The following is a 24230-nucleotide window of genomic DNA, read 5'->3' as shown; positions in this document are numbered from 1 at the left end:
AGAAATGGCAGATGGAGTTCAATCCAGATAAATGCGAAGTGATGCATTTTGGTAGAACTAACGTAGGGGGGAGCTATACGATAAATGGCAGAACCATAAGGGGTGTAGATACGCAGAGGGACCTGGGTGTGCAAGTCCACAGATCCTTGAAGGTGACGTCACAGGTGGAGAAGGTAGGGAATAAGGCATATGGCATGCTTGCCTTTATAGGACGGGGCATAGAGTATAAAAGCTGGGGTCTGATGTTGCAGTTGTATAGAATGTTGGTTCGGCCGCATTTGGAATACTGCGTCCAGTTCTGGTCGCCACACTATTAGAAGGACGTGGAGGCTTTAGAGAGAGTACAGAGGACGTTTACCAGGATGTTGCCTGGTATGGAGGGGCTTAGTTATGAGGAGAGATTGGGTAAACTGGGGTTGTTCTCACTGGAAAGACGGAGGATGAGGGGAGACCTAATAGAGGTATATAAAATTATGAAAGGCATAGATAGGGTGAACGGTGGGAAGCTTTTTCCCAAATCGGTGGTGACATTCACGAGGGGTCATAGTTTCAAGGTGAAGGGGTGGAGGTTTAACACGGATATCAGAAGGACGTATTTTACACAGAGGGTGGTGGGGGCCTGGAATGCGCTGCCGGGCAAGGTGGTGGAGGCGGACACACTGGGAACGTTTAAGACTTCTCTAGATAGCCACATGAACGGAGTGGGAATGGAGGGATACAAAAGAATGCTCTAGTTTGGACCAGGGAGCGGCACGGGCTTGGAGGGCCGAAGGGCCTGTTCCTGTGCTGTATTGTTCTTTGTTCTTTGTCTCAAGCATTAGAACACCTAGCTACTGGCTGACAAAGAGCTCTGATGAAGGGTCATCCTGACTCAAAACGTTGGCTCAATTCTCTCTGCACGGATGCTGTCAGACCTGCTGAGTTTTTCCAGCTTTTTCTGTTTATGTTTCAGATTCCAGCATCAGCAGTATTTTGCCTTTAGAACAAAGAACAAGGACAATCACGGCACAGGAACAGGCCCTTCAGCCCTCCAAGCTTGCACTGGCCATGCTGCCTGTCTGAACTAAAACCCCCTATCCTTTCGGGGACCAATCCCTCTATTCCCATCCTATTCATATACTTGCCCTGACACCCCTTAAAAGTCACTATCGTATCTGCTTCCACTACCTCCCCCTGCAGCGTGTTCCAGGCACCCACCACCCTCTGTGTAAAACACTTGCCTCGTACATCTCCTTTAAACCTTGGCCCTCGCACCTTAATCTATGCCTCCAGTAAGTGACTCTTCCATCCTAGGAAAAAGCTTCTCACTATCCACTTTACTCAAATACCCTTGTCCTGTTTAAATATCTGTCAAAACACTTGCTACCCATTTTTACATTTCTAGCTAGCTTCCTCTAATGTCCCTCTCCTGATTAATCTTTTAGTCATTCTCTGCCGTTCTTTATATTCTGACCAGTTGTCTGAGCTGCCACTTACCTTTGCACAGTTATATGCTTTTTCTTTAACTTTGATGCTTTTGTCAACTTTTAGTCAATCATGGATGGGTGTGTCTTCCATTATATAGAGGTTACATAATTATTCCGAGAATTCTGGAAGATCCCATTAAATGTCTGTCACTGTTTCTCCACTGATCTATCCTCCAACCTGGTATCCCAGTTCAGTGCAGCTGACTCAGCTCTCATGTCCACATCATTGCCCTTATTTCAGTTTGTAACCCTAGACTTGGACCCACTCTTCTCATTTTCAAACTGGATGGAAAATTCAATCATGTTGTGGCTGCTGCTACCGAGGTGTGTCTTTACTCTGAGGTAATTAATTAACTGTGTCACATTACACAATGCCAAGTCTAATTTCCTTTTAATTTTCTTTTTCACGGGGAGATGTCTTTTCAAAATCAGAATATATTTAACCATTTAAGCTGTGTGCTGTGAGGGACCATCAAACACGGGTGTTCTTGAGATAAAGAAAGAGCAAATTTATTAAACACTCATCTTGAGAAAAATGAAAACCGTTCAAACATTCAGCCCTCATGTAATCATTTGGACACAGATGTGCACACTCACATTGGTATCAGAAATAGAATCCAAATAAAGGAGAGTAAAATAATTTACGATTAAATGTACTTTGAATGTCCTTGATTTTAAATGCTGTGGCTGATTTAGGTTAGCTGGTTTCTTGGATGCGGTGTGATGATATTGTGTGCAGTTTTGGTCTCCTTTTCGGAGGAAGGATGTTCTTGCTCTCGATGGAGTGCAGCAAAGATTTACCAGGCTGATTCCGGGGATGGCGGGATTGATGTATGAGGAGAGATTGGCTAGGTTAGGATTATTTTCGCTGGAGTTCAGACAAATGAGGGGGATTCTCATAGAGACTTATAAAATTCTAACAGGACTAGACAGGGTAGATGCAGGAAGGATGTTCCCGATGGTGGGCGTGTCCAGAACCAGGGGGTCACAGTCTGAGGATTCAGGGTAGACCATTTAGGATGGAGATGAGGAGACATTTCTTCACCCAAAGAGTGGTGAGTCTGTGGAATTCATTACCATAGGAAGTAGTTGATGCCAAAACATTGAATGTATTCAAGAGGCGGCTGGATATAGCACTTGGGGCGAATGGGATCAAAGGTTATGGGGAGAAAGCAGGATTAGGCTATTGAGTTGGACGATCAGCCATGATCGTGATGAATGGCGGAGCAGGTTCGAAGGGCCAAATGGCCTCCTCCTGCTCCTATCTTCTATGTTTCTATGATGCTGCAATTATTACGAGTTCATTGGTCGATTTTTGGTAGAGTTGGCTTCTCGAACCATGCGACACTCTTATTCCAAAAGCAAGGGAGGGAGAGGGAGCAGCCTTCTGATTGTTTCCTGTGCTGAATATTTTCTTGATGCCATCTGTGTCACTTGCAATCTCTTTCTGGTGGGTGGGCAGCCTTGACTTGAAATGCTTCATCCATTGTGTATCTTCAAGAAGATTTGGGTGTGCCTGTGTGTGGCAGCCATTGTTTCGATGTCCAGTACTTACGTTTTTTATGTATCTTCCTTAGATACTTCTGTTTTTCAATTTATGTCTGAATCATAAGAAATGCCGGTCTCTTCGCACCCCTCTCCCCACCCCCACCCTCACCACCCCCCCAGGGTGATATTTTGGTTTCTCACCTTCACTTTGGAATACAACCCTGTATTTTAGGCAGTTTGCTCTGTTTCAGTTCAAATTTCAAAATGACCAACCTGTTGAAAGATTAAAAATTATGTTTTCAAACATAAAGTGGCATTGCCTCTTAACAGTGATGAAATTTAAGGAGGAGTTAGACCGATTTTTAATTCGGAATGGGTTGAAAGGTTATGGGGAGAAGGCAGGAAAATGGGGATGAGGAGCATATCAGCCATGATCGAATGGTGGAGCAGACTCGATGGACTGAATGGCCTAATTCTGCCCCTATACCTGATGAACTTATGAATAGGAGATACCTTTTCTTTAGTTTAGTGTATTAGTTGCATGTTAAGCAATGTTTGGTTGATGCTGACTTTTAAAAAATTTATTAGTGTCACAAGTAGGCTTACATTAACACTGCAATGAAGTTACTGTGAAAATCCCCGAGTCGCCACACTTTGGACCCTGTTCGGGCACACTGAGGGAGAATTTAGCATGGTCAATGCACCCAACCAGCACATCTTTTGGACTGTGGGAGGAAACTGGAGCACCCGGAGGAAACCCACGCAGACACGGGGGGAACGTGCAGACTCCGGACAGACAGTGACCCAAGCCAGGAATCGAACCCGGGTCCCTGGCGTTGTGAGGCAGCAGTGCTAACCACTGTCACCGTGCTGCCCGATTTTAGTCTGTTACAGTAAAAGTGTTAAAATGTGAAAACTCACCCTGCAATTCTTTACCATGGTTGCTGGACAATTTTAATAAAGCTATTGGTCTCCACAGGGCTTGAAACAATATCTTAAATAACATTACTTCATTAAACAATGTTGATAACACAGCCAGCACCATCACTATTGTGAAAATATATCCTGAGAATTACAATAAGGACTCATTATTACTCGTTGGAGATTAGATAAGCATAGGCTCAATTCATGGGCATCACAACACCACAGCTTTAGCGAGACGTTGCTTAATAACAAGATCCAAGATTAACAAAGCTAAGCGTGCAATTACAATTTGTATTTCACTGTGTCTTTGGAACAGGACAACAAGAGAATCAGCCCCTTGAGCCCGTTCTGCTATTCGATTTGATCACGCTTTCTCTGTACCTCAATTCCATTCATCCACCTCTTGCTTCATATCCTTGGGGACATATCGATCTCAGTCCTGAACATTTCCACCAACCCAGCATTCACAGCCTTTCGAGCGGGAGAGAATTCCCGATCCCTACAAATCCCTGACGAGTTCCAGCTATTCCTCGGAAGTGCGAATGTGAATTAGACGAGCTTTTCCTTTTTGTGAGTCTTATTGTTGTAGTATGGCCTTTCTTTAGGATGGCCAGCTTTTGTCTGGAGACGACTGTGATTGTTGCCGTCCCGACCCCCATCCTCTCGCCCTTTCGCCCCTCTCGCCCCCTCGCCTTCATCGCCCCCCCACCCTCTCATCCTCTCGCCCTCTTGCTTTCTTCCCTCCTGTGTCCTTTCTTCCTCTCTAGGTCAGGACTAGAAAAAAGCATCGTTTTATTTTACTAAATTAATCGTATGAGCCCAAAACATTAGTGACCAAATAGCATCTTTCAAATGTGTAATTCAACTGGACAGATCTTAAACCTGTCGTCCAAATTATGGCTGCCCCACAATTCTGACCATTTTAGATGCGTTCACCTGGCCTAGCCCATTCAATTTGCCTCTTAATGGAGAGTAGATTTTTGAACTTGCGGGAAGGAATTTTCCCGTCCCGCCCGCCACAGGAATCGTAGCGGGGGTGGGGGAGTGGTGGGGGGGCGGTGGGGGAGTGGTGGGGGGGCGGTGGGGGGGCGGTGGGGGAGTGGGGGGCGGTGGGTGGGTGGGGGGTAGGGGGGGTGGGGGGCGTGGGGGGGGGGGGTTTGGGGGCGTGGGGAGGTGGGTGGGCCATGCAAAGGTCCATTGACCTTGGGCGGGATTCTCCGACCTTGGGATGAGTGCGGCTGGAAAATCCCACCCATAATGCTTTCTTTAAAGAGTGGTGAAGTGACAACATCATTGGACTTGATGTTCAGGCTAATGCCATGTGGACATTGATTCAAATCCCAAAGCAGCAGCTAGTGGAATTTAAATAGAGTTATAAATCTTGAATGTAAAGCTAGTCTCAGTAATGGTGATTTGATTTATTATTGTCACATGTATTAACATTGAAACGTATTGTTTCTTGCGCGCTATACAGACAAAGCATACCATTCATTGAGAAGGAAAGGAGAGAGTGCAGAATGTACAGTCATAGCTAGGGTGTAGAGAAAGATCAACTTAATACGAGGTAGGTCCATTCAAAAGTCTGATGACAGCAGGAAAGAAGCTGTTCTTGAGTCGGTTGGTACGTGATCTCAGACTGTAGTATCTTTTATCTGACGGAAGAAGGTGGAAGAGAAAATGTCCGGGGTGCGTGGGGTCCTTAATTATGTTGGCTGCTTTGCCAAGGCAGCAGGAAGTGTAGACAGAGTTAGTGGATGGGAGGCTGGTTTGCGTGATGGATTGGGCAACATTCATGACCCTGGAGACAGGCCTGTCTTGATGCTGTCTCCACTCACGTTGTTTTGTTTCTTAAAGACTTGATTAGTTGTAAGTATTCGCATTCCAACCATTATTCATGTAAATTGAGTTTGTGTCTTTATATGCTCTGTTTGTGAACAGAATTCCCACTCACCTGAAGAAGGGGCTTGGAGCTCCGAAAGCTTGTGTGGCTTTTGCTACCAAATAAACCTGTTGGACTTTAACCTGGTGTTGTTAAACTTCTTACTGACTATATCCATTACCACACGTATTTACCCTGCTAATCTCCCTGATACTAAGAGTCAATTTAGCATGGCCAATCAACCTAACCCGCACATCTTTGGACTGTGGGGGGAAACCGGAGCACCCGGAGGAAACCCACGGGGAGAACGTGCAAACTCCACACAGACTGTGACCTGAGGCCGGAATTGAACCCGGATCCCTGGCGCTGTGAGGCAGCAGTGCTAACCACTGTGCCACCGTGGTTTAACAGTTCTGTGACAGCGTGCTTGCACATGTCCTGGATGATGTCGAGCCTTTTGACCAACTCCCAGTCACTGTTTGAATAGCTAATGCTGACCCTCTTCATGTTTCTGTCCACCACACTCTTCAATACCGCGCATGACGGTGATCCTGGCATCGAAATCAGATATCGCATGGACGGGAAGCTGCTCAATCAGTTGTCTTCAGGCAAAGACCAAGGTCTCCAACCAACTTACTTGGCAATTTCCTGTTTGCCAATATCTGGCCATCAGCTGCCCGATCAGCAGGAGATCTAATGTAGCATGGACTTGTTCCCCAATGCTTGTAACAACTTTGACTTTCTAAACAGCACAAAGAAACCAGCCTACTCCGGAGAAACCCTATGGAATCCATAGATTCCCTACAGTGCAGAAGCAGGCCATTCAGCCCATCGAGCCTGCAGCAACAACAATCCCACCCAGCTCCTATCCATGTAATGTAATATTTACCCTGCTGGGCCTCCTGACATTGAGGGGCAATTTAGCATGGCCAATGCACCTAACCTTGAACATCTTTGGACTGTGGGAAGAAACCGGAGCATCTGGAGGAAACCCACGCAGACACGGGGAGAATGTGCAAACTCTACACAGGCAGTAACCTGTGGCCAGAATCGAACCTGGGTCCCTGGCGCTTTGAGGCAGCAGTGCTTGCCACTGTGCTGCCCTATCTTGAGCCCAAGATTTCAGTACAGGATCAGACCTTGTTGTCAATGGATAAGCTCATTTTTATTGGCAGCACAGTTGAGCCATTTATATTGGCAACAAGACAGAATTGCTGGAGCTAATGTAATTTTCAGCAAACTTCAAACATCAGTCTTGGAATGAGGAGGAGTGAGTCTGCATGGCAAACGGAAGGGTCTACATAGCAATAGCTCAGCTGTACACTTGTGAGATTTGGACTGCGTACCAACTTCGTGCCAAGAAGCTCAACCACTTCCACTGGAGCTGCCTTCAGAAACTTCTGAAGATCAGACAACATACTGGACAGAGCTGGCATGCTAAGCACCCACACCACATTGAGACAGTCACAACTGAGTTGGGCTCGTCATGTAGCCAGTATGCGTGACACTCGCTCACCAAAGCAAATCTTCTACGGAGAGCTTGTGTTACAATCTGTGAGGTTTAGAAAATTAAGACGTTCTGGGATTGTAGCTTAATGGGGGTCATGTGACTGGTTCTGGGGGCTGCCTGGCAAGAAGCCTGGGTGGTTTGATTGGTAGACACCAAAGGGAGGCTTAAATTGTGTCACAGGGATAAAGGCAAGGAAGTTTGCAATGTACAAACTGAGTCTCCCAAAATCCCAGAAAGGTGCTAAATGTTATAAACTGTTGTGCCGTAATCTGCCCACTTACTTCTAAAATGAAAGGGAGTTGGGGTAAGGAGGGCTCCTGCTTTTCTACAGAAATGTAAAGTTAATGTGTTTCATATTGCCAGAGGGAAGAGGGCAGAGGAAGCCATTTCTGAGATCAGGTTACAGACTTCCCTACAAATCAGTGCTTAACAGAGAGACAGACCAGTTTTGTGTGACTAGACAAGAGATCGACTGTTTGGCTTTGCAAGCTGCTAAAGCTGGATATGGGATTGAAACTATCTCGGGCTGAAGAGATTCAGCCTGCAGCCTTCTAAGTAATCCAGGAGATACTTCCTGGCAGAGCCAGGGGAAAGAAGAATCAGAACATTACTGCTGCTGGCGGATTTAGGATCCTCTCCAAAAACTGAGGAAAGTCTGGAGACTTGAAGATGAGTGAAACAGGGATGAGGAAACTCATTGGCAGCTGGGAACAACTGTGGACTGTATGCTGTTTTTTGATTTGATTTGATTTATTATTGTCACATGTATTAGTATACAGTGAAAAGTATTGTTTTTTGCGTGCTGTACAGACAAAGCATAGCGTACACAGAGGAGGAAAGGGGAGAGTTCAGAATGTATTGTTACAGTCATAGCTAGGGTGTAGAGAAAGATCAATTTAATGAGAGGTAGGTCCATTCAAAGGTCTGATGGCAGTAGGGAAGAAGCTGTTCTTGAGTCGGTTGGTACGTGATCTCAGACTTTTGTATTTTTTTCCCGATGGAAAAAGGTGGAAAAGAGAATGTCCAGGGTGTGTGGAGTCCTTGATTATGCCGGCTGCTTTTCCGAGACAGTGGGAAGTGTAGACAGAGTCAATGGATGGGAGGCTGGTTTTAGTGTCTCTTCATCTCTACAGATACCATCCCTAGGAGGGCATTGATAACCGTGGACCTCCCTCTTAATATTGCTCTGGAGGTGTGCATCATCTTTGTTGGTGATACATTCATCCAGTTCGCGAGGCTGTTTGGAAAGATCATTCCTTCCTTGCTTGCTATAAGGACTGTAATTTTGCGGAGAGCGTGATATGTGTTGAGAACCACTCCTTTCTGTAGTTGAAGGTGTAAGTTATCACTCAAGAAAAAGAAAATCGTGTTTAGTCAGCAGTGCTTTTAGTCGTTTGCCACAGTGAAATATTTTACAAGCATAATGTTGCCCTGTCATTCTTTTAGCTATTAAGGGGCAATTAGAGTCTCTTTAAAAGTTATAGGCCTCTGCGGAGATCATAATGCTTGAGTTTTGGATACACTCTCATGGTGGTCCAAGGAAGTGCGACAAGGACACTCCGAAGGCTTCTCTTAGGAGTTTTGTTGTTGATTTTGAGTCTTGGGAGGGGATCGCTGCACCTTCCGCAATCAAATAATAAATGGTGTGGCCTCCTTTGAAAGCAGGTGCATATCAAAGGCAGAGAGAAAGAGAGAGCTCAAGATGAGGAAATCCTTAGCCAACAATGCATCCAAAACTCAACCTTTTGTGGTATCCTATCCTGTCTGCAGCACAGCCTTCCAAGTGTCGATTTTATTTGTTGTTTTGCGGGACATGGGCGTCACTGGATGGCCAGCATTTATTGCCCATCCCTAATTGCCCTTGGCTGGGCCAATTCAGGGGGCAGTTGAGAGTCACCCACAGGAGTCCGGTGGTGTGTGACATGATCAAAGATAGCGTTTAACGTCATCACGAACTGAAAGCAATATGCAAGAGGGAGCTGTACAAAACCTTTCAAATCACCAGTGATTAGCACTGCTGCCTCACAGCACCAGGGACCCGGGTTCGATTCCCGGCTTGAGTCACTGTCTGTGTGGAGTTTGCACATTCTCCCTGTGTCTGGGTTTCCTCCGGATGCTCCGGTTTCCTCCCGCAGTCTGAAAGACGTGCTGGTTAGGTACATTGACCCGAACAGGCACCAGAGTGTGGCGACTTGGGGAATTTCACAGTAACTACATTGCGGTGTTAATGTAAGCCTTACTTGTGACTAATAAATAAACGTATTCACTTATTATTATTAAATCATTTACCGCATGTGCGACCTTTGAAACAGTAACATGATCATCATTTACCCAGCATTCCTGTCAACTGTGATCTGTTTTTTGTTCATTTGTTGGGCATGGGTGTCGCTGGCTGGCCAGTATTTATTGCCATCCCTCGTTGCCCGAGGGCACTTGAGAGTCAACCACATTGCTATGGCTCTGGAGTCATATGTAGTCCAGACCAGGTAAGGATGGCAGATTTCCTTCCCTAAAGGACATTAGTGAACCAGATGGGTTTTTCCGACAATCGACAGTGGTTTCATGGTCATCAGTAGATTCTTAATTCCAGATAATTTTTATGGAATTCAAATTCCACCATCTGCTGTGATGGGATTTGAACCCGGGTCCCCGGAGCATTAGCTGAGTTTCTGGATTAATAGTCTAGTGATGATATCACTACCAGAAAGCTTTTTATAGGTATGTCAGGAGTAAAAGAATGACTAGGGTAAGATTAGGGCCAGTCAAGGACAGGAGTGGGAAGTTGTGCGTGGAGTCTGAAGAGATAGGAGAGGCACTAAATGAATATTTTTCGTCGGTATTCACACTGGAGAGGGACAGTGTTGTTGAGGGGAGTACTGAGATGCAGGCTGTTGGACTGGATGGTATTGATGTTCATAAGGAGGAGGTGTTAGCAATTCTGGAAAGGGTAAAAATAGATAAGTCCCCTGGTCTGGATGGGATTTATCCTAGGATTCTCTGGGAGACTAGAGAGGAGATTGCAGTGCCTTTGGCTTTGATTTTTGTGTCGTCATTGTCTACAGGAACAGTGCCAGAAGACTGGAGGATAGCAAATGTTGTCCCCTTGTTCAAGAAGGGGAGTAGGGACAACCCTGGTAATTATAGACCAGTGAGCCTTACTTCTGTTGTGGGCAAAGTATTGGAAAGGATTATAAGAGATAGGATTTATAATCATCTAGAAAGGAATAATTTGATTAGGGATAGTCAGCACGGTTTTGTGAAGGGTAGGTCGTGCCTCACAAACCTTATTGAGTTCTTTGAGAAGGTGACCAAAGAGGTGGATGAGGGTAAAGCGGTTGATGTGGTGTATATGGATTTCAGCAAAGCGTTTGATAAGATTCCCCATGGTAAGCTTTTGCAGAAAATACGGACACATGGGATTGAGGGTGATTTAGTGGTTTGGATCAGGAATTGGCTTGCTGTAAGAAAACAAAGGGTGGTGGTTGATGGGAAATATTCATCCTGGAGTTCAGTTACTAGTGGTGTACCGCAAGGATCTGTTTTGGGGCCACTGCTGTTTGTCATTTTTATTAATGACTTGGATGAGGGCGTGGAAGGATGGATTAGTAAATTTGCAGATGACACTAAAGTCGGTGGAGTTGTAGACAGTGCGGAGGGAAGTGGCAGGTTACAGAGGGACATAGATAAGCTGCGGAGCTGGGCTGACAGGTGGCAAATGGAGTTTAATGCGGAAAAGTGTGAGGTGATTCACTTTGGAAGGAGTAACAGGAATACAGAGTACTGGGCTAATGGTAAGATACTTGGTAGTGTGGATGAACAGAGGGATCTGGGTGTCCATGTGCATAGATCCCTGAAAGTTGGCACCCAGGTTGATAGGGTTGTTAAGAAGGCATACGGTGTGTTAGCTTTTATTGGTAGAGGGATTGAGTTTCGGAGCCAGGAGGTCATGCTGCAACTGTACAAAACTCTGGTGCGGCCGCATTTGGAGTATTGCGTACAGTTCTGGTCGCCGTATTATAGGAAAGATGTGGAAGTGTTGGAAAGGGTGCAGAGGAGATTTACCAGGATGTTGCCTGGTATGGTGGGAAAATCGTATGAGGAAAGGCTGAGGGGCTTGAGGTTGTTTTCGTTAGAAGAAGGTTAAGAGGTGACTTAATAGAGGCATACAAGATGATCAGAGGATTAGATAGGGTGGATAGTGAGAGCCTTTTTCCTCGGATGGTGTTGGCTAGCACGAGGGGACATAGCTTTAAATTGAGGGGTGAGAGATATAGGACAGATGTTAGAGGTAGGTTCTTTACTCAGAGAGTAGTAAGGGCGTGGAATGCCCTGCCTGCAGCAGTGGTGGACTCGTCAAGGTTGAGACCGTTCAAGTGGTTATTGGATAAACATATGGATGATATTGGAATAGTGTAGATTAGAGGGGCTTTAGATTGGTACCACTGGTCGGCGCAACATCGAGGGCTGAAGGGCCTGTACTGCGCTGTAATGTTCTATGTTCTATGTTCTACCACTCGGCCATTGTCTCTCCCTCATTCAGATTAACCTTAGCAATCATGTAGGTACTCACCCGAACCCTACCAAACACCCCAGGTGATGCAGGTGATCATCATTGCTTGAAGGATGAACAAAACTCGACTGGTACATTCTTCACTTCACCTTCCTTTTCTTTTTGCTTTATTACAGCTTCTGACATTACTGTTGAGCATGGAATTAATTTCCAGGGAAGGAAATCTCAAAATGCTTGTAACATTTTGAAAATGGAAATCTTGGCCAGTGTTCAGTGAGATGTGATGAACTAATTACTCCCAGAGAATAATATTACTAAATTCACACTGACATTGAAATGTTAAAGGCAGTTTGGAAGAGAATTATCTTCCACATTAATTAATCTAATTACTCATTGCTACTCTTCTCAGCCATGTTTGGCTTTTAATGTGGTGCTAATAATAAGACCATAAGACATTGGAGCAGAATTAGGCCACTCGGCCCATCGAGTATGCTCCGCCATTCAATCATGGCTGATATTTTTTTCATCCCCATTCTCCTGCCTTTCCCCCATTACCCCTGATCCCCTTATTAACCAAGAACCTATCTCTCTCTATCTTAAAGACACTCAATGGGCCTGATTTTACCATTTTGAGTCGAAGTGCCGAATCTGGGCGTCAAATAGATCCGCGCTTGGAATCCTCTTTCCAGCGCGCCCATACGCGTTTTGCTGGCTCCGGTCCGATTTGCGCTGTGGGTGGGGCTTAGCGCTGGCGGACCGATCGGAGCTCTGAACTGCACATGCGCAGTTCAAAAAAAATCTGACAGAGCGCGCCCGGGCGGGAAAGAAAAAAAAAGCAGAAAGCGGAGAGAGCGGCTCTCTGACGATCATCCTCTTGTCGGGGCGGGGGAGGGGGGGAAGGGATTGGGCGGAGGAGGGGGGGGAGGGGGGGCGGGACCCAGATCATCCTCTGGTCGGCGGGGGGGGGGGGGGGGGGTTCTGCTGCCAGTCTGAGGCCGATCCCTCCTCCCCACCGGAGGAACGAATCCCTCCTCCCGGAGTGGACGTGCGGCCATGCCATCCCACAAAACCTTCAGGATGAAGCGATTCCTCGCTAAGAAGATGAAGCAGAACCGGCCGAATCCACAGTGGATCCACATGAAAACCGGCTACAAGATCAGAACAAGTCCAAGAGGAGACACTGGAGAAGGACCAAGCTGGGCCTGTAAAGGGATACACCATCACTGGTACACTACCAGCCACAGCCACCTCTCCCGCTCTCTTGCCCCTGCAGGGAAGAGTAATCTGTGGCTGGTAGTGTACCAGTGATGGTGTATCCCTTTACAGGCCCAGCTTGGTCCTTCTCCAGTGTCTCCTCTTCGACTTGTACTGATCTTGTAGCCGGTTTTCATGCGGATCCACTGTGTAATCGGCCGGTTCTGCTTCATCTTCTTAGCGAGGAATCGCTTCATCCTGAAGGTTTTGTGGGATGGCATGGCCGCACGTCCACTCCGGCAGGAGGGATTCGTTCCTCCGGTGAGGAGGAGAGTTCGCCCGCAGAGTGGCGGCGGACCCCCCTGCCCCCTCCCTCCCCACCGATCGGCCGCAGACTGGCAGCGGAAACCCCCCCGACCAGAGGATGATCTGGGTCCCACTCCGCCCCCCCCCCCCTCCTCCCACCTCTCCCCCCTTCCCCCCGACCAGAGGATGATCTGGGTCCCACTCCCCCCGCCCCCCGGACCAGAGGATGTCCTGGGTCAGAGAGCCGTTGCAGGCTCTGACCCCACTCTTTGGAAGCTGCAGCGACGACTTCAGACTTTTATTTTGCAGGTCGCTTACAGCGCGGACGTGGAACGGGCCAGAAGACGGTAAAGTGGGATTTGACGGCAGGGTTGGGCGCGCGGTTCATTAAGTTGATTTAAATGCATGCTAATGCATTTAAATCGTTGGGCCGCCCGATTCAGGTGCGGGCCAGACCCCTGCCCGAATCGGGTGTCGGTAAAGCCGCGATCTGCTCGGAATCGGGTGCAGATTGCGGTATAGGCCCAACGCCCAACTTTACCGCGATCCCGTGCTCGTTTTCGGGCGTGAAGTTTTGGTAAAATCGGGCCCAATGACTTGGCCTCCGCAGCCTTCTGCGGCAAAGAGTTCCACAGATTCACCACTCTCTGACTGAAGAAATTCCTCCTCATCTCTGTTTTAAAGGATCGTCACTTTAGCCTGAGGTTGTGCCCTCTGGTTCTAGTAATGTGGATGCTTTGTAATCTTTCTGTTCTATTTGATTCTCCTTAAAGCTTCCGTGCCTACAATTAGTATTAAAATGAGGCTGCTCACCCCATTCACTCGATACTGGGCAGCACAGTGGCACAGTGGTTAGCACTGCTGCCTCACAGTGTCAGGAATCTGGGTTCAGTTCCCGGCTTGGGTCACTGTCTGTGCTGAGTCTGATCATTTCCCCCCTGTCTGCGTGGGTTTCCTCCGGGTGCTCCGGTTTCCTCCCACAGTCCGAAAGGCGTATTGGTTAGGTGCATTGGCCATGCTAAATTCTCCCTCAAAACAGGCGCCAGAGTGTTTCACAGTTCACAGTTTTTTCCAGCACCTGTTCGGGTACACTGAGGAAGAATTTAGCATGGCCAATGCAGCTAACCAGCACGTCATTCGGGCAGTGGGAGGAAACCGGAGCGCCTGGAGGAAACCCACGCAGATACAGGGAGAATATGCAGAATCTGCGCACAGTGACCCAGGCCTGGAATCGATCCTAGGTCTCTGGCGCTATGTGGCAACTGTGCCACCGTGCCGCCCACCCAATCCCAAGGGAAGGTTCTGCTTCCTCCTCACTGCTCCAGTGGCAAATCAAGCAAACAACCAGGTTATTTATTCTAACCTTTTACATATTGCATTCATCTTACTTGATTGATTGGTTTTAAACAGTTAAATTGCCTGCCGCACATTGTTTTACTGTAGAAAAGGAATTTTCTCATAATGCAGTCCTGGAAATTATGCCATATAGCCTGGAATCAATCACCAAAATAATTGTGTTTAATTGCAGGGCAGAGTGATGCTGCAATTCTTTGTGTGGGTGGTGCCAATAATGTAATTTTGATAATAATCCTGAACACTAGTTGCAGAGGATAATTAGATGATACCTAATGGGGACTGAGGCACTTATGTCTCTGTCGTTATTGACTGCATTTTGTAGTTTTCTATTAGTTACAGTAAGTTGCAGTGACCTTGCTGGGATGTCATTATTTCCACAGGATGTGGGCAAACATGGTCCTGAGTGTAATTTTTCAACTGCAAAACTTTAACTCCTAAAGTTCCTAAGCACTGCTCTAAATTTTCTGGCTAGCTGCCTACACAAGGTACATGAGATGCACTGTGTGATGTTAATGTATCTGCAAGGGGATTTTCACAGTAACTTCATTGCAGTGTTAATGTAAGCCTACTTGTGACACTAATAAATAAATAACTTTTTAAAAATGTGCAGTCAGCTCAAGGTTCAACGTTCAAGAGGGAGCTGGACGTGACCCTTGTGACTAAAGGGATCAAGAGGTATGGAGAGGGAGTGGGATAATGAAAGGGCATGATCAACAAAAGTGGAGTCAGACACTTTAGGAACAGTTAAGCGGTTATTGGATAGGCACATGGAGCACATCAGGATGATAGGGAATGGGATAGCTTGATCTTGGTTTCAGATAAAGCTCGGCACAACATCGTGGGCCGAAGGGCCTGTTCTGTGCTGTACTGTTCTATGTTCTAATGGTCATATTGAATGGTGGTGCAGGCTTGAAGGGCTGAATGGCCTACTCTTACACCTATTTTCTATGTTTCTATGCTGAGTTTTTCCAGCATCCTCTGTTCTTGTTTCAGATTCCAGCATCTACAGTATTATCATCGAATCCCCCGTGCAGAAGGAGGCCATTCGGCCCATTGAGCCTGCACTGACCATCCAGGTCCTATCCCGTTAGCCCCATCTATTTACCCTGCTGATCTCCATGATACTATGGGTCAATTTGGCATGGCCAATCCATCTGACCCGCACGTCTTTGGACTGTGGGAAGAAACCGGAGCACCCGGAGGAAACCCACGCAGACACGGGGAGAATGTGCAATCTCCACACAGACAGCGATCTAAGGCGGGAATTGAACCCAGGTCCCTGGTGCTGCGAGGCAGCAGTGCTAACCACTGTGCCACCCTTCCTTATACGTGTGATTCAATATTTTTTGTTGTCTTGCTACAAATTCAAGGGTTAATTTTCTTTCATTTGCTAAAGTTAATGAAAATTTGATGTGAAGGAATATCCCTTTAGATTCATGATTGCGGTCTTGCTGACTTTAAAACAAATGAGGGAAATCATATGCAGCTCAGACCTGGGAAGGCAACGGCCTAGTGGTATCGCTAGATTATTAATCCAGGAACTCAGCTAATGTTCTGGGGACCCGGGTTCGAATCCCCTCATGGCAGGTGGTGGAATTTGAATTCAATAAAAACAAAATCTGGAATTATCAATCTACTGATAACCATGAAACTATTGCCGATTGTTGGAAAGACCCACCTGGTTTACTAATGTCCTTTAGGGAAAGAAATCTGCCACAGCAATGTAATTGACTCAAATGCCTCCCTTGGGCAGCGAGGGATAGGCAATAAATGCTGGCCAGCTAACGACGCCCATGCTCCATGAATGAAGAAAAAGAAGACCCCAGTTGACAGGAATGCTGGGTAAATGATGATCATGTTACTGTTTCAAAGGTTGTACAAGCGGTAAATGATTTGAAAAAGTGTTGTGCAGCTCCCTCCTGCATTTGCTTTCAGCTCGTGATGACGTTAGACGCTATCTTTGGTCATAGAACAAAGAGCAAAGAAAATTACAGCACAAGAACAGGCCCTTCGACCCTCCAAGCCTGCACCGACCATGCTGCCTGACTGAACTAAAACCCCCTACCCTTCCGGGGACCATATCCCTCTATTCCCATTCTTTCTTGTATTTGTCAAGATGTCCCTTAAAACTCACTATCGTATCTGCTTCCACTACCTCCCCCGGCAACGAGTTCCAAGCACCCACCACCCACTGTGTAAAAAAAACTTGCCTCGTACATCTTCTTTAAACCTTGCTCCTCGCACCTTAAACCTGTGCCCCCTAATAATTGATTCTTCCACCCTGGGAAAAAGCTTCTGACTATCCAGTCTGTCCATGCCCCTCATAATCTTGTAGACTTCTATCAGGTCGCCCCTCAACCTCCGTCGTTCCAGTGAGAACAAACTAAGTTTCTCCAACCTCTCCTCATAGCTAATGCCCTCCATACCAGGCACCATCCTGATAAATCTTTTCTGTACCCTCTCCAAAGCCTCCCCATCCTTGTAGTAGTGTGGCGACCAGAATTGAACACTATATTCCAAGTGTTCTAACTAAGGTTCTATAACGCTGCAACATGTCACACACCATAAGGCACAAGTCAGGAGTGTGATGGAATGCTCTCCACTTGCCTGGATGAGTGCAGCTCCAACAATGTTCTAGGAGCTCAACAACATCCATGACAATGCAACCCGCTTGATCAACACCACCTTCAACACTCACTCCCTCCATCACTAAAGAGCAGTAGCAGCATCAAGTACCATCATGCATCATTGGCAAGATGCATTGCAAGAGCTCACCAAGACTCCTTCCACAGCACCTTCCAAATCCACAACCTCCACCACCTAGAAGGACTGCATGGGTTCAAGAAGGCGGCTCACCACCACCTTCTCAAGAGCAATTAGGGATGGGCAATAAATGCTGGTCTAGCCAGTGAGGCACACATCCCATGGAAGCGTTAAACAAAATGTCATGCCATGTACCGTTCCTTGACTAAAGGAGCAGTGAGGCCAGGCCAACCTTCTATCCATGCTTAAGTCAAATGCTAGAATGTGTCGAAGAATTGTATTCCCCTCTTCACCAAGACCTCTTTGACAGGACCCCCAACCAGTGACCTGCAGTACTGATGCGCTTATTCAGACACGAGGCTCGAAGCTCAGTAAATGAAGGCTTTTATTTACTGTTAATGAAGCTACCAGAACTTATATACACTATCCCAGACTGAAGGGGTCCCGGCCAGAGCAGGGACTCTTATACCTCTCCCAGGAGGCGGAGCCCGACTGGGATGTGCCACAACACTACAATACAAAGGTGTAACAACCCCACCCTAACCCAACAGCAACAATAGTACAATCCAACAGTAACATATGTACATATCCAGTGGGAACCAACGATGGTTCACCACAAGTACCTGGAAGGACAGTACGAAGTCTCACAACACCAGGTTAAAGTCCAACAGGTTTATTTGGTAGCACAAGCTTTCAGAGTGCTGCTCCTTTTTCAGGTGAGTGAAGAGTGAACTCTTAAGGCGTGTTTGTGAACACAACTCTTCACTAACCTGAAGAAGGAGCAACACTCTGAAAGCTTGTGCTACCAAATAAACCTGTTGGGCTTTACCCTGGTGTTGTGAGACTTCTTACTGTTCTTACCCCAGCCCAACGCCGGCATCTCCACATCGTACCTGGAAGGACCAGGGCAACAGCAGCAAGGGAAGAGTTCCATCTCCAAGTTTCCTGATTTGGATATGGATCAACGTGCCTTCATCTTTGGGGTGAATGGAATCAAAGGTTATGGGGAGAAAGCAGGATTAGGCTATCAAATTGGACAATCAGCCATGATCGTAATGAATGGCGGAGCAGGCCCGAAAGGCCAGATGGCCTCCTCCTGCTCCTATCTTCTGTGTTTCTATGTTTGTATCTTGGCTGAGTCAAATCCTTACTCTCCCTACTTGCCAGGGGTGTGAGCACAGTGCTAATGTCACTGGATTCGTATTCCAGAGGCCCGGACTATTGTTCCTGAGATCTTAGCTCAAATCCCACTACTGCAAGTGGAGGAATTTAAATTAAACATTCAAAGGCTACTTTCATTACTTATTGCAGTAATGTTCAGGCCTTCCCTATCCAGTCTGTCCAGATTTATATCAACTTTATTGACTCAACTGTTCTCTGACATGACGTAGCAAGTTATCAAACTGCTGCAGGAAAACATTGTGGGTGTGGACACATCACCTGGACTGCAGCTGTTCAAGAAGGCGGCTCCCCATCTCCAGGGCAGTTGGGGATGGGCAATGTATGTTGTCCTTACCAGCAACATCCACATCCTAAGAAAAATTACGGTTGGCGTACCTTCACTTGAGGGACTGCAGCGGTTCAAGAAAGATGCTCAACATCAGCTCCTCAAGGTCAGTTAGATATGGCTAATAAATGCTGGCCTTACGAGCAGTGCTCACATCTTGAGAAAGCAAAATATTTTCCATGTTCTAAATACTGAACATTGGACAGACTCCATTGCCATGGGACATAAATCATTCCAAATGAATATTAACAAAACTTTGGATGGTTTCTTTCAAATGTATCTCTCCCTCTGGCCCTAATCTGAATACATGGAAAATATCCACATTCTGCTGTCAGAATATGTACAGCTATTTCCCCAATTCTTTAAAATCCAGCAGTTTACTATAATGTAATATCAGCTGCCCCATTGCCCTTGTCAAGTCAGCAGTTTAAAAGGACACTGATTTCAGAGTCTTAACTTTATTCTTTACATTAAAACACTAACTACATTTCAATTGAGTTGACCCCCCCCCCTGCCCTGAATGCCCCAATGTCCAGCCCCCCCCTCCCCAGCAGTGGTAATCCCTCCCAACCCCTCATCCTGACAGACCCCCCCACCCCCACCAACCCCCCTCTGGGGTCAGACCACCTCCCAGCCTGCCCCAATCGCTGCCCTCCCTCCATCCCAGACCAATCCCCATGCAGAGTGGCAGCGGGACCTCCCACCAATCGCCCCTAGGCCCTGCCCACAATAGGCCTCGCCCCCCCTGGCACTGCCCGATACCCGGTGGGCAGTGCCAAGATGCCGCTTGGGCACTGCCAGGGGGCACAGGCTGGAACTGCCAGGGTGTCCATGCCCAGGGGGCACCACCTTCCCACCGCTTGACCCCCTGGGGGGCCCTGATTGCCCCCCTTCATTCCACAGGGTCTTCCGCTAGGTCCCCGAGTGTGGGGAGCTAGTCAGAACCCCGCCAGAATGAAGTACTCCTGGCGGGGTGGGAGATTCAATGGGTCCCGATAATGAGCTAATAAACATATTTCAAATACAAGCAAAAAAGATTTAAATAAGTTACCTGGCTTCCTGCTGGTTTCCAGCGTGGTCTGACCGGCGGCTGTTCGCCGGCTCTCTGGGAGACGCGCATGCGTTTCCGGCGCATGCACAAATCCCAGTTCAAGGCCGGAGACCCACGTCTCCCACTGCGACCCGACAGAAAAGTTGCGGGTTGCAATGGGAGAATCACACCCTATATTACTGTGCCTTCACTATCATTCGGACAAAATCCTGGAACTTACTCCCAAACAGCACAGTGGGTATACCTCCACCAGATCATAGAATCATAGAATCCCTACAGTGCAGAAGGAGGCCATTTGGCCCATTGAGTCTGCACCGACCACAATCCCACCCAGGCCCTATTCCTGTGACCCCACATATTTGCCCTGCTAATCCCCCTAACACTAGGGTCAATTTAGCATGGCCAATCCACCTAAAGCACTCATTCTTGGACTGTGGGAGGAAACCGGAGCACCCTGAGGAAACCCACGCAGAGAATGTGCAAACTCCACACGGACAGTGACCAGAGGTTGAAATCGAACCTGGGTCCCTGGCACTGTGAGGCAGCACTGCTAACCACTGTGCTATCGTGCCGTCCACAGGTGGAGATGGACTGCAGCACTTCAAGAAGACGATTCACCACCAACTTCTCAAGGACGTTTAGGGATGGGCAAAATAGGCTGGCCTTGCCAGTGATGCTCACATCCCATGAACGAGTAAAAATAAAAATGTGCACGAGTGTACAGTGCTTTGGGACATCCTGAGGTCCTGAATATCGCTTTACAAACGAAAGTTCTTTGCTCAGTGCATTGAAACAAATGATTGTGCAGGATTCAGACAAGCTTTGATCAGTTAACTTTGATCTGAGTATCTTTATGTACAGTTAAGGCCCATTGCTGTGCACCATCACCCAGTCTGTTACATTGGGATGATCCCAGGAGCAAGCTTGTTTCGAGATGGCAGCTTTTCTGTCGGAGTTAAAATTTTAATTGTGGGCATAAGTGAACTAAGTAAAGAAATGGTCTGTCTGTGACGGAGGCTTTGTGAATGTGGGTGAAGGACGTACTTTGCATTTCTTATTGCTGATTATTCCCAGGATCGGAGCAATCAGTTTGCAGTGCGCCAACTCATTGCTTGCGAAGATGGTGGAGTTGTTGATTATAAGTCCCCCGTGTCCCTTGTTCTCCCTAATTACTGGTGTGTGTTTGCTGATGCTGAAAGCAATTCAGGATATAATAGAATTAACTAAGGGGAGGAGCGGATGAAGTAACTGTAATTTTCTGGAGTCTTTGTCATAGCGGCTCTGGTATAAAAGTATCCGGAAAACAACTTGGAGTAAAATGCAAACAGAAAATGCTGGAAATGCTCAGCAGGTCAGGCAGCATCCATGAGGAGAGGAACAGAATTGAAGCTTCTTGTCAATGATCTTTCATCAGATACCGTGCATGTCTGATTTGCATGGTGGTTAGTGACAACACAGCAAACCTGGGTGGCACAGTGGTTAGCACTGCTGCCTCACAGCGTCAGGGACCCGGGTCCGATTCCCGGCTTGGGTCACTGTCTGTGCGGAGTTTGCATGTTCTCCCCATGTCTGCGTGGGTTTCCTCCGGGTGCTTCCTCCTTCTGCACCTGAATAAGAATGGTTCGATCAAGCAGACACAGCATGGATTCATGAAGGGAAAGTTGTGTTTGACGAATCTACTGGACTTTTATGAAGATGTCACTAGTGCGGTTGACAGAGGGGAACCGGTGGATGTGGTGTTTTTAGATTTCCAGAAGGCGTTCAATAAGGTGCCTCACAAAAGGTTGCTGCAGAAGATTGGGGTACACGGAGTTAGGGGTAAGGTGTTGGCGTGGATTGGGGATTGGCTATCTAACAGGAAGCAGAGAGTTGGGATAAATGGGTGCTTTTCTGGTTGGCAGTTGGTGACCAGTGGCGTGCCGCAGGGATCGGTGCTGGGGCCTCAATTGTTTAGCATTTACATAGATGATCTGGAGGAGGGGACTGAATCTAGGGTATTCAAGTTTGCTGATGACATGAAGGTGAGTGGGAAAGCGAATTGCGTGGAGGACGCGGAAAGTCTGCAGAGAGATTTGGATAGGCTGAGCGAGTGGGCGAGGATCTGGCAGATGGAATATAATGTTAGCAAATGTGAGGTTATCCACTTTGGAAGAAATAATAGTAAATTGGGATATTATTTAAATGGAGAAAAATTACATCGTGCGACTGTGCAGAGGGACCTGGGGGTCCTTGTGCACGAATCGCAAAAACTCAGTCTGCAGGTGCAGCAGGTGATCAAGAAGGCGAATGGAATGTTGGCCTTTATCGCGAGGGGGATAGAATATAAAAGCAGGGAGGTCTTGCTGCAACTGTACAGGGCACTGGTGAGGCCGCAACTGGAGTACTGTGTGCAGTTTTGGTCCCCTTATTTACGAAAGGATATATTGGCCTTGGAGGGAGTGCAGAGAAGGTTCACCAGGTTGATACCGGAGATGAGGGGTGTGGCTTATGAGGAGAGATTGAACATATTGGGTCTGTACTCGTTGGAGTTTAGAAGGATGAGGGGTGATCTTATAGAGACATATAAGATAATGAAGGGGCTGGATAGGGTAGAGGTGGAGCGATTCTTTCCACTTAGAAGGGAAACCAGAACTAGAGGGCACAGCCTCAAAATAAGGGGGGGCCGGTTCAGAACAGAGTTGAGGGGGAACTTCTTCTCTCAGAGGGTAGTGAATCTCTGGAATTCTCTGCCCATTGAAGTGGTGGAGGCTTCCTCGTTGAATATGTTTAAATCACGGGTAGATAGTTTTCTGATCGATAAGGGAATTAGGGGATATGGGGAGCAGGCGGGTAAGTGGAACTGATTCGCTTCAGATCAGCCATGATCTTGTTGAATGGCGGGGCAGGCTCGAAGGGCCAGATGGCCTACTCCTGCTCCTATTTCTTATGTTCTTATGTTCCTCCCACAGTCTGAAAGACGCGCTGGTTATGTGCATTGGCCATGCTAAATTCTCCCTCAGTGTACCCAAACAGGCACCGGAGTGTGGCGATTAGGGGATTTTCACAGTAACTTTATTGCAGTGTTAATGTTGTTAGAATGTAACTGATGATAACATTGGATCTGTTGTAGTGTGACCAATAGTAACAAGCTATAAGGGTCAGCTGACCCAGTAAACACCACCGTTTTGGGGCGGATCTCAAACAATGACGAGACATAGTACAGGAAAGAGAGAATCTGGTGAGCTGGTGCAACGACAATAATCTCTCCCTCAATGTCAACAAAACGAAGGAGATTGTCATCGATTTCAGGAAGTGTAATGGAGGGCATGCCCCCATCTACATCAATGGGGATGAAGTCGAAATGATCAAGAGCTTCAGGTTTTTAGGTGTCCAGATCACCAACAATCTGTCTGGGTCCTTCCATGCAGACACTATAGTTAAGAAAGCCCGCCAACGCCTCTACTTTCTCAGGAGACTAAGGAAATTTGACATGTCAGCTACGACTCTCACCAACTTCTACAGATGCGCCATTGAAAGCATTCTTTCTGGTTGTATCACAGCTTGGTATGGCTCCTCCTCTGCCCAAGACCGCAAGAAACTACAAAGGGTCATGAATGAAACCCAGTCCATCACTCAAACCTCCCATCCATTGACACTGTCTACACATTCCACTGCCTCAGAAAAGCAGCCAGCATAATCAAGGACCCCATGTACCCTGGACATACTCTCTTCCACATTCTTCCGTCACACGAGTTTAAAAACCTCAGTCACATGGGGAGACCACAGGTCTTGATTAAAGCAGGCCCAGATAAGAATCGAGGACCATTTAATTGAACGATGTGCAGCTGCAGTTCATGTTTGTCCATTAGAACAAGGAACAATGGAAAGGGAGATTAAGATAAAATTGGTCAATGATATAGCTAACATTGCTTGATGATATAACATGCGCAAGTTAATTGGATACTATATCTTTATGTATACATGATATAACCTTTATTGAATGTATTCAGAAGGTGGCTGGATATAGCACTTGGGGCGAATGGGATCAAAGGTTATGGGGAGAAAGCAGGATTAGGCTATTGAGTTGGATGATCAGCCTTGATCGTAATGAATGGCGGAGCAGGCTCGAAGGGCCCAATGGCCTCCTCCTGCTCCTGTCTTCTATGTTTCTATTTTTAATCAATAGCTGTGAGTGGATAGAGATAACCCCTATATTTTTATTGGTATATGCTAATTACTTATAATCAAATTTGAAACTATAATTGCTTATGTATTTCTGAAATCTGCACTCTGACTG

The sequence above is a fragment of the Mustelus asterias genome, chromosome 10 (genome assembly GCF_964213995.1).
Source record: "Mustelus asterias chromosome 10, sMusAst1.hap1.1, whole genome shotgun sequence".
NCBI classification, from domain to species: domain Eukaryota; kingdom Metazoa; phylum Chordata; class Chondrichthyes; order Carcharhiniformes; family Triakidae; genus Mustelus; species Mustelus asterias.
The sequence above is the reverse complement of the archived record's forward strand: the minus strand, read 5'-3'. Positions refer to the sequence as shown.